The sequence below is a fragment of the Crassostrea angulata genome, chromosome 2, assembly GCF_025612915.1.
Source record: "Crassostrea angulata isolate pt1a10 chromosome 2, ASM2561291v2, whole genome shotgun sequence".
Taxonomy (NCBI): domain Eukaryota; kingdom Metazoa; phylum Mollusca; class Bivalvia; order Ostreida; family Ostreidae; genus Magallana; species Magallana angulata.
The window spans coordinates 23,518,085-23,529,931 of NC_069112.1; positions in this window are offsets into that span (position 1 = coordinate 23,518,085).

Sequence of the window (11,847 nt, forward strand, 5' to 3'; positions counted from 1 at the left end):
TTACTTCTGAGCAAAAACTGCTTATATTTGTTTTTGTTTTATATAGGGTTCATGAATTAATAATTTTATCGCTGCTTTTTATTTTTTATTTTATGTACATAGACAGTAAGATTTACTAGTGTATAATTGTTTTAAGATATATGTAAAACAATGCTTGTTGTTTGGAGAATATACTGATTTCCTCCTGTTCAAATCCCTTGCAGCTAAAAACTTAAACTGTTTACTTTTCTATTTAGTAATTTACAGTATATATTAAATATGTCAAATTCAATAAATAAAAAATAAAAAGAGCGTGAATAGTGTAGTATCACATTTACAGGCAAATGAGTATGTTCTTCATCTTCAGGAGGATCGGAATAATTAATGTAACAAATGTGATCAATGCCCTATGTATTTCTTAGGTATAAAAACAGCCTAGGTCAGTACACTGTCATCAGGTCTATAAAACCATGTATTGACCCTATCAAAAGGCTTTATCTGTATAATAAAGAAATAAAACAACGAATCCAAAAAATCAAAATGAAATAGACAATTAATTTAGCAATTAAACGAGAATTTATACAGATACAGCATACGACTTTATTGAGATGTTTATAATGAATTTTCAGCCCGATCCTTTAGATTTATTATGATAACAGACAAATGAAAAATAAGTTCAATTGAGAAAATTCTTATTTACATTTACATGTTTGTAATATGGACTCATATGACATCCTAAATGCACTAGCAAGATATTCACTTTAGTGAATGTAAATATTAGGAATGCACACTATATCAAAATTAGGTAGATACATTTTTTCATATATTGTTCATTTTTCAAGAACTTTATGTAGCTTTCAAAAAAAATTCAATCAACATAGCTACCGACAGATTCAGATTAATAATTATAATAAAAATACAAAGAAAACTAAAACTCTATGCACACAATACATTCTTTTAGTTAGTTTATGTTTTCTGCAATTCATCAAATATCTTCAAACTAAAAAAACCCACAAGAGCCATAAAAACAACTTAGGCAAAGAAAGAAACATTAAAACAAGAGAAAAACAAACATACTAACAAACAGGCACAAAAATTAAAAACAATACAACAAAATAACAAATTAAAAAAGACGAGAAATTGACCCTTCCATTACATATATATGACAATCGAATATATAGCGGATTGATTTTAAAAATAGTTACAGATACTTTTTTTCACCGTTACGTATCGGCTGTCATTGGCAACCGGACTTAAATTATACAACTGTTTTGCTATCTGTAACTGTTTATTATCACTGACTATAAATTATGGGGTTTTTTTTATTCTTCCTAAATTACTAAAATTGTAGCATCTTAACTTACAATGAAGGAACAATTTTAGAAAACAAAGCAATCTTCATAGTTTGCCTTTTTTAAAAATGCTAATTTTGTTTTAAAACAATAAAAACGTTTATGTAGATTTATTCCTTTTTAATAAAAGTAATATTAATCAACTTATTGTATCTTTGAAAAACTGATAAAAACAATTAGAGAAATTTAATCATTGAAATATTTATAAACCTATTCTTTTTTTCTAAAATCATGTTCAATTTCTTTAGAGACAGCAATTTTTCCTAATTCATTTTAATCTTAAATTTGAGTGATTTCTGTAATAAGTTTGACATTACTAAAAAGTTCTTTTTGTATCAGCTTATTGATTCTTCCGGGGTGAAATTCATTAAGTTTGTAAGATGTTCCAATTGGCAATTTTTGAAATTTCTCCAAATCGTTACTCTTCAGTATGGGTTTAAAAAACGAAATGTTTGGTTTAGCCCCAATACTTGCAGAAATCATATCGTTGATATGTTGCAATTTGTTTACTTCTTTATCTATATTGTCCTTAAAGTTCTCTATTTTGTTTATATCCTCTTTTTCTGTTTTTCTCAAATCTCGAATGGCCTGCGCTCCAATAACTTTCACCATTTTAATCACGCTAGAAATGTGTGAATCAATTTTCTTTTCGATGTCATCGTTCCTTGTTTTTATTGTGGTCAGATTATCATCTTCTTTTGCGTGTAGTGCCTCGTATTTCGGTATAGGATCATTTTGAATTTTGTCAATCTGATGATGGAAGTACGCTACGCGTTCTTTATAAACTGTAGAAAATTTTTCCAGAGAATGGCCATGACCATTATGTATTTCAACAATGCAATCTGTACACACTGGTTTTTCACAATGTTTGCAGTAACATTCAAGCTTTTTCGTTGCATGCTCAGAACAGAACAGATGATCTAACATGTCATCGTTATTTGGTATCAGGGATGGGTTCTCATGACCTTCAGTCTCGTCATCATGTTTTGCATTGCTTGAATGGGGTACAACTGGAGGCGTTGTCATGTTTGATTTTGGTATCTGTAATTCAACTGCAAAACCATTATTTACACAATGCAACAAAATGACAGTCACAAACTGTCGATATGGTTTTTCAGGTTAATGGTATTTGATATCAACTTGAGAACATCGCACAGGGTATATCAAGTATTGAAATGTACACATCTGAAGAGACTAATAAAAGTTTCGAAAAGTAAAAGGAAGTTAAAGGGCGTGCAATACCAAGGAACTATCATACAATGAGTTAAAATGCTAATTTTATGTTTCAATAATCATCAGAAAACGGTTTAATTATGAAAAATATTATTGAAATTAAATAAAACACCTTGTGAGAAATGGACAGTTGCGGTAAAAACAATTAAATCTGAAATATTTGTTTACTATATTTAAATTAATTCCAATTGCGATTAATAGAAAACATATTAATCGCCATCTTGTTACTTTAAGTTTTGGTAAATTGCAGTGATGGGAACATTTTGCTGACAACGACATTGCAACTTATTATAAGAACACATAGAACAATTTTTTCCCTTCTATTATATACAGCCATATAATTTGGCGATGGTTTATTGTTTGAAAATGTTTTTTTAATAAAATTACAGAAATTATGATTTTGTAGGAGTAATACCACAATGCATGCAGGATTTTCCACGATATATTTTTCTGACGTTGTCACTCTATTTCATTGCATTTCAATTTACTTAAAATTTAATAAGATTTTATCAATTTATTCTCACACTGCTACTATTATTTGTTAATCAAACTTCTAACCAAAATGAAATGCAACGCTCATTATGGATAGTTTATTCATGGTTTTAGACGACAATTTTCTGATCACGATCATATATTTGAGAAAAAATAATGTCACTGCTTTAACTTTAAAATTTCAGTCTGTCGATTACATAATCAACAATTAAGATAAAATAAACTGACTTATCAGCAAGATTTATTGCAGTTTTGTATTCATACAAAATAATATTGATAAAATACATTGTGTCTTACTATGATCTTTCTATTCACATACCTCAGAACGGAGTAGCTGATGTCCTCACGAATGTCTATTCTTTGATTTTTCTCTCGAACGAAAGAACTTGCCATAAATGTTTTCAGCTATTTATCACCTGCATATGGCATGCATATAAACCATAATTCGAAGTCTTTAGTAACCCTGAAGTGTTGTTCGAGATGAACGCATTGGCAATTTTTGTTTTAATGTCAGGTGATGCTTACTTTTGTATGTGTCACTTTGCTTCATACGTGTTGGTTTGTAAAACAACAGAGGTCATGCCAAGATTTAAATTATATGTTGCTTTGAATAACAATCATCATTATGAATAAACTACAGAATTAGACCTAGATTTAATCTACAGAATAGCTGATTAGTCTGCAAAATTTACAGCGACATTTTCAAAACGAAATTCATGTATTCACACTTACCTAATAAACATTGTAATATGACAATAAGAAACAAGATATAGTTTGCTAATGTAAAATAAAAAGTTTTATTGCAATATTTTTACGGACAACCTTAACATTACTTTATCATTATTTTGAATCTCTAAAATGGTCAATCAAAATTGTTAAAAAAAATAATTGCTTATTTAAACGAAGCTCCGATTGTCTTAAGTTGATGTTTAGAGTTACGTATTATGGGCAGTCACTCCCTGTAGACTTTTCAGAGTGAGGAATTTCGCTAATGAAATAATTAAAGCTAGTTCTATAAACTGTCCAATACCCTCGTATCACACTAATGAAAAAGATACTGAAAAATAATAGTAAATTTATTCATATTGCGTAGAGCAAGTTCTAGTTCAAAGTGACGACAGTTCCAAGACCGTTAAAAACTTGGTGTATTTGAAGTCAGTTTTTAACAAGTCATTTTTCAACGGCTGTACGTAATCAATTATATTAAGTATTTATTTTTCAAGGGGTTCAAAGATGATCGGCCCCGGATATACTTTTCGCGTTTTTTTATCTCAATTTCCAGCGTTTAAAAATAACCCCCAAGTCATTTGTCAACGCAGGTCAAGAATTTTTGTTACAATCAGCAATAGTTAACCTACAACTGTGACAATCTTAACAAACCTTTTGTTATATTATTTAACGAAGATAGAACAAAATAAAGAACAATTTTTCTATTTTAATCATAACACAATTTTTTTTAAAATGAACATAACTTTCCCAATTTGACGTGTTGTTTTTTTAGTAATGTCCGGGCTGTCGTAAATATTTTCAGTCTCATGGAATAGTCTTTAATGAACAAAATTTCTTGTGTACTTGCACTTAACAAGAGCAATAAACGCAGAAAAACAAAATACAATATTTATTTTTTGCATTTGCGTTCTTGTATTACGGAAAGTCACTCCCACACAATCTGCAATATTCAACATCAATATTCTGCAATATTCAACATCAACCACATCTGATAACTTCTGAAGTTTTCATTTGACAAGCAGCTTGTCATATATGCTCAAGAGCACATTACCATAATACCGGCATACTCAATAAGAACCTTATCAAGTATTGATTACCACAACCATACACTTTTAACTTTCCCGTGCAAAGTTTGAACGCCAGAATGAATACATATCGAACACGACTTACCAACAAAACCTTCAGCCCCGCCCCTATCTCTTATTGGCGTTTCCACAAAAGAAAATAATTTAATTCTAATTCACCGAGTTCAACCGAAATAAATTATATTTATATCAAACTATTTATTAACAACTATTTTGATTTCCATAATTATATTTTACAGCTATTTCAATAAACTATTGAATAGTTTGTGATAAATAAAGTTAACATTCATTAATTTGGTCTTTTGTAAAACAAGCCCCTGTACTTCTAAAATCAAATGTTGAGCTGACTTACATGCATTTTTTAAAGACTATAATTCTTCTTGCTTTGTTCGTTTATATATTTCTGTATCGATTTCTGTCTTTTTGACAATTTCAGAAAGTTCCTTTTGTATCAGTTTATTGATTTTTCCGGGGTGAAATTCATTTAGTTTGTAAGATGTTCCAATTGGCAATTTTTTAAATTTCTCCAAATCGTTACTCTTCGGTATGGGTTTGAAAAACGAAATGTTTGGTTTAGCCCCAAGACTTTCAGAAATCATATCGTTGATATGTTGCAATTTGTTCACTTCTTTATTTATATTGTCCTTAAAGTTATCTATTTTGTTTATTTCCTCTCTTTCTCCGTTTCGCAAATCTCGAATGGCCTGTGCGCCAATTACTTTTACCATTTCAATCACGCTGGAAATGTGTAATTCAATTTTCTTTTCGATGTCATCGTTTCTTAATTTTATTGTAGACAGATTAATATCTTCTTTTGCGCGTAGGGCCTCGTATTTCGGTATAAGATCATTTTGAATTTTGTCTATTTGATGATTGAAGTAATCTACGCGTTTTTTATAAACTGTAGATAGTTTTTCCAGAGAATGGCCATGCCCATTATGTATTTCAACAATACAATCTGTACACACTGGCTTTTCACAATGTTTGCAGTAACATTCAAACTTTTTCGTTGCATGCTCAGAACAGAACAGATGATCTAACATGTCATCGTTATTTGGTGTCAGGGATGGGTTCTCATGACCTTCAGTCTCGTCATCATTTTTTGCATTGCTTGGATGGGGTACAACTGGAGGCGTTGTCATGTTTGATTTTGGTATCTGTAATTCAATTGCAAAAACAGTATTTACACAATGCAACGAAATGACAGTCACAAACAGTCGACATGGGTTTTCAGGTTACTGGTATTTGATATCTACTTGAGAACTTTGCACCGGGTATATCAAGTATTGAAATGTACACATATGAAGAGACTAATAAAAGTTTCGAAAAGTAAAAGGAAGTTAAAGGGTGTGCAATACTGAGAAACTATCATAAAATGAGTTAAAATGCTCATTTTATATTTCAATAATCAGAAGAAAACGGTTTAATTATGAAAATATCATAATGCATGAGACATAAATGAATCAAATTAGTATGAAATAGGCAGTTGAGGTGGAAAAAAAAGATTTAAAAAGTGTTCACTTTATATCAATTTATTACAATTTCGATTAATACAATTTATATTGCAAAACATTTAATTCGCCATCTTGATATTTAAATCTTGGTAAAAGAAAGTGCATTGATGAGAACATTTTGTTGACAACAACAGTACAAAAACCTAAGTACAAGACAACTTATTACATAAACAGAAAATAAACACATAAATTTAAAACAGAAATCTATATATCTATTATATACAACCATATAATTTGGTGATGGTTTATTGTTTGAAAAACGAAATGATAAAAATTACAGAAATTCATTATAATCTTTTGTAGGAGTAATAATAGTAGCATGAATGGTTTTCCACTGACAGTGTATATTTTTCTAAGTTTGTTACTTTCTTTCATTTCATTTCCATTTACTTAAACTTAAATAAGATTTATTAATTTATCCTCACACTGCTGCTGTCATTTGCTAGTTAAAGCAATATGAGCTGTACTTTTTAGAATTTTATTTTGCTGCAAAAACCTGCTAGTATGTTAAGTCTGCATGTAATTTAAACTCTTATAATAAATAAAATTTGAAAGAATCATTAATTTTGCAGAAGAAAGATTTCTCTTCTAAGGAATATATAGCAGATCAATTTTTGTACAGGACGACAATAAATCAATTTTGCTTCAATTAAGGCTTCTTTACGGATTTTCCAATAAAAAATGTGGCTAACAGAAATTTAGTTTTGTCAATTAAGTAGAAAATACTATTTTCGTAATGCAAATTGCAACTCATGTTGCTTTAAACTTTTAACCAAAATAAAATGTAACGTTCATTATGCATAGTTTATTCATGGTTTTTAGACGACGATTTTCTGATCATGATCATATATAAGAAAAAAAATAATGGTCCCTCTTTAACTTTTAAAATTCAGTCTGTCGATTACATTAATATTTAATATACTAGACAAAAAATAAGCTTATCATCAAGATGTATTGCAGTGTTGTATTCACACATAGATAATGTAAACCAAGACATTGTTTCTTTCTAAAAAAAATTTCATTTACATACCTCTGAATGCAGTATTAAAAGTTCATGTAGCTGATGTTCCCACGAATGTCTATTCTCTGAGTTTTCTTTCGTTCAAAAGAACTTGCCGTAAATGCTGTTAACTATTTATCACCTGCCTATGGCATGCACATAAACCATTATTCAGAGTTTCTAGTTACCTGAAGTGTTGTTAGAGACCAACGCATCGGCATGTTTGTTTTTATTTCATGTGATGCCTACTTTTATATGTCTCACTTATCTACATTGGTTTTGGTTTCTCAAACAACAGAGGTCATGCCGAGACTTAAATTCTCATTTTTGTTTGTTTGAATATTTATATGTGGTGATAACTACAGTGGTCAAAATCGAAAGTCCAAAGTAAAAATACAAAACAGGAACAGAACAAACACGGACATCCAAAAATAAAATAAAAGTAGGATCAGGTGCCACAGAGGAATAGGCATCCACTCCTGACCTGTCACAGCCCCGTGTGTAGATCTAGCATGGGAATAACAATAATCATTATCAAATTATTACACAATTAGATTAAGAAGATTCAAGTTACAGAATGGCTGATTGGTCATCCAACATAAACAACAAAATGTTCAATACTACATAGATGAATTTACACTTAACTTATCAACTTTGTAATATGAAAAATATTCAACAGAAATAATTTGCTTGAAAAATATTTAACAGCACTAAATTTTCTTTAAAAAAGGTTTACTGCAATCATTTATAAGTTCATTTTCCAAAATTTTTAATTTTATAACTTGTATGTCGGAAACAAAATTGGTCTTAGGCATTCTTCATCAATATTTTCATACGACTCTGACAATTTCAATCTTTACAAACGGTTTTTATGTTATCTAATGCAGTTAACAGAAAAAAATATTATAAATGGTATTTTTATCATTACACAAAAATATTGATTAAACATAAGTTTCTCAATTCGATGCGTTGTTTTTAGCTAAAACGTATATAGGTCGAAATCTGAAATCAAATAATGGGCTGACTTTCTTGCAATTTTTAAAGACTAAAATATTTCCTGCTTTGTATGTTTGTAAGGTTCGTTTCTGTTTTCTGTTGTTTTGATATCAGAAAGCTTCTTTTGGATCAGTTTATTGTTTTGCCGGCATAAAACTCATGAATGTGGTAATGGGGTCTCATGGGCAGTTGTTGAAATTCTTCCAAGTCGATGCCGTTTGTTCCTTCAAAAAATGAAATGGTCGCTTTAATTTTGGCAGACAATGAATCCAATTTCAATTGTTTCTTTAGTTCGGTAATGATGTCATCTAACTTGTTCTTTAAATCATTACATTTCTGAAGGTCTTCTCTTTCTCCCATACACAAATCTCCACTGGTCTGCGTACCGATGGTTTTTTACCTTGCTAATCACATTCATAATGTGTAAATCTATTTTCCTCTCGATTTCACCAGTTCTGTTTTTTTAATTCTAATCTTTTTGCATCTTCGTGTGCGCTTACATCACTGTATTTTGGTAAAAGATCATTCTTTATTTGGTATTGTTGTCGCCTAAAATAGTTTACAAGTTTTTCGTAAACTGTTGACAATTTTTCTAAAGTATGGCCATGGCCATTGTGTGACGCAACGATACAATCTGTACAAACTGGCCTTTCACAACCCTTGTAGTAACATTCAAGCTTTTTCTTTGTGTGATCAAGACAGAACAGATTATCCAACATATCCTCGCAGTTTGATGTCAGTGACTCTATTTCATGACTTTCGGTTTTGTGCACCTGTGTGCATGTCTCACAAAAATGAGCAGAACATGTCTTACAACGAGACTTTACTAAGGCTTCTTTACAACTTTTGCAATTTATATTGGGCTGATCAGGTAAAGGTGCTGCTGTCATGTTTTGTTTCGCTTTTCATGAAAATTTACCTACAAAAAATATTTACGCAGTGAGCTAGCGAAAATAACCAAAATATTATTTCAAAATAACTAGTAGACTTATCGTTCTAGTACAATAAGAGGTCTTTCAATCTCATTATTTTTATGGTTAAGAAATCTTTGCTTCAATTCAATTAATAAAATATTTTGTCTGTTACTTGATTTAAAAGTGTCAAATAATTATGTATACACTTTTTTGGTTTGACCTTGACCTTTATGTCATTTTGACCGGCCATGGTAGCCGCTTTTATTCCAGGTAGTCCGATGTATCTATTACTGTTTGTTCAAAAGCTGTTTCTGTTTTTGTTGATTGTTTGAAACTTTCGGGGACAATAACTGCTAGAAGGGGGCTATGGGCCATTTTGGTATGAAAGGTTGAAGACACCCCCAAATGTACTGAATACATTAGTAAAGGTTTGAAGTCTCTACCTCTAACGGTTTATGAGGAGTATATAGTGAAAATACATGGAAGCATTTTGTTCAAAAGGGGCAGTACATCTATAATTGTTCCAAGGTAGGGGCTGAAGGGTTATTGCTTTTTCTACTATATCCATGAAAAAAAATTCTTAATACCTTTATAAACAAAAAAATAAAAAGTAAAAATTCATTAATACACATTTTCAAATGACCTTTACCCATTACCTTTATGTCATTCTGATCGGCCAAGGTAGATGCTCCAATTTTAAGTAGTTTAAAGTCTCTACGAGGTATAAGAAAAAGTTATAAACGTTTTTATTGAATGTTAAACCTTTAAGGAGCAATAACTGCTAGAAGAGGGATTTGGGCCCTTTAGGTATGAATAGATTGAAGAAGCGTCTAATTAAACTAAACACACTAGTAAAAGTTCCAAGTCTCTACCTGTAATGATTTAAGAGGAGTAGCAATAATTGTCAATTACATAAAGAAAAATTGTATCAATCTCTAGAAATAAGAATATTATCCCTGGAAAAGGGAGGAAAAACCGTAAACATTCAAAACGACTTTTACCTGAAAGATCTAATAAATGATGAAGATGAAGTTTAGCGAAGTACCAGGTAAAAAAAACCCTGTCGCCTGTAAGATCAGTAGTATATGCAATCTGCTTAAAAAGAATGGCAAGGAATATGTAACAAATATAAAAACATATAATTCACTTTTGAAATCTCATATAAAAATTGGGATCTGTTTTGCAAGAGGACGTTTCTAACTAATGATTCCCCATTAAATTTGCTATAAAGAAGGGAGTTTGAGTATCATGTTGTTGGTATTAGGTTGTGAATTGTGATTTAAAATAGCCGATTATAAAGATTTAGCCACGTAAAGTAAATCACCTAATATAACCCCCATAAAACAATAATTAAATCCAATTTTTATTAAAACATTTAGTAAGTTCATCTTGCTAGATAAATATTCAAATATTTTTTGTGGGTTTTTTTCTTTTTGTAAAATAAATATAATTAAAGAGAGTTTTTATGAGTTATTTAAAAGTTTAATAAATGAATTACTCGTATATCCCTTCTTTGTGCTCTCTCCCAGTTAATCCCAATATCAATTTGTTACCAAATCCCAAATCCCACATTTTTAGCTTTAATTTTTTAAAACTAAGATAACGCACAATGTGAAAAATTCTTTAAAGAGGGCTCGATGGTCGTGACCTTTTTTTTTTTTTTTTAGACTGTATTGATCTCCTTCAAAAAGAGAGCTCTATATGAACTATAGAAAGATACTAAAATTAAAACTTCAAAATGTATAGACTTTCTTTGTACAAAATGATGGTGTATAGCAAAAAACTATATTTTAATTTAAAGGCAGATCTGACGATAAACTAGTCGACCATCCATCCTCCTTAAGTTTTTAGAGCTACTACTTTCCTTTCATAATCAAACTAAAAAGTGATTAATTATCAACTGTCATTCTTAATAACATGTTAAAACTACTATCAAAACACCCGGGTATAACGTAGATATAAATTCAAAACTAAAACATTTGTACCATTATCATTATTCCTTATATAAAGCCTATCTACTCACATACCTCAGACGTTGTTTCGATGCACGAGTGTTTCCTCTTTGATATTCTCGATCGTAACAAAAACAAGTCATAACGTTGTAAATGAGTAATAAACTATTTATGTTCTAAAAGTATACCTGCATTGAGAGTCCTTCCTCACAAGAAATGTTGTTTCCTGTCAACGTATTGGCATATTTGATTACATTGCAAATGGTCGTTTACTTTTATATGTGTTATTTTGCATGGATTTGTGGAACGTATGTACAGAGGCCGTGCAGGATTTTTGGCTATTATTTGCTTTAATTTGAATGACAAACATTACATTATTAGACTTTGATAAAAACTACGTAATGACTGATTAGTCTGCCAAACGTGTTTCAGTCAGAATAATGTCCCTTCAAACAATCTGTAATGAAGTCTCAAGAGGCTTTACTTGCATATATTTACATTTTCCAGTGTATTTGGCTGTGATACATGTAACACTACGTATCGATTTTGTACTGTAAAACCCATAACTTGAAATGACGCCAAATTGAGCCGCTAGCGGGTT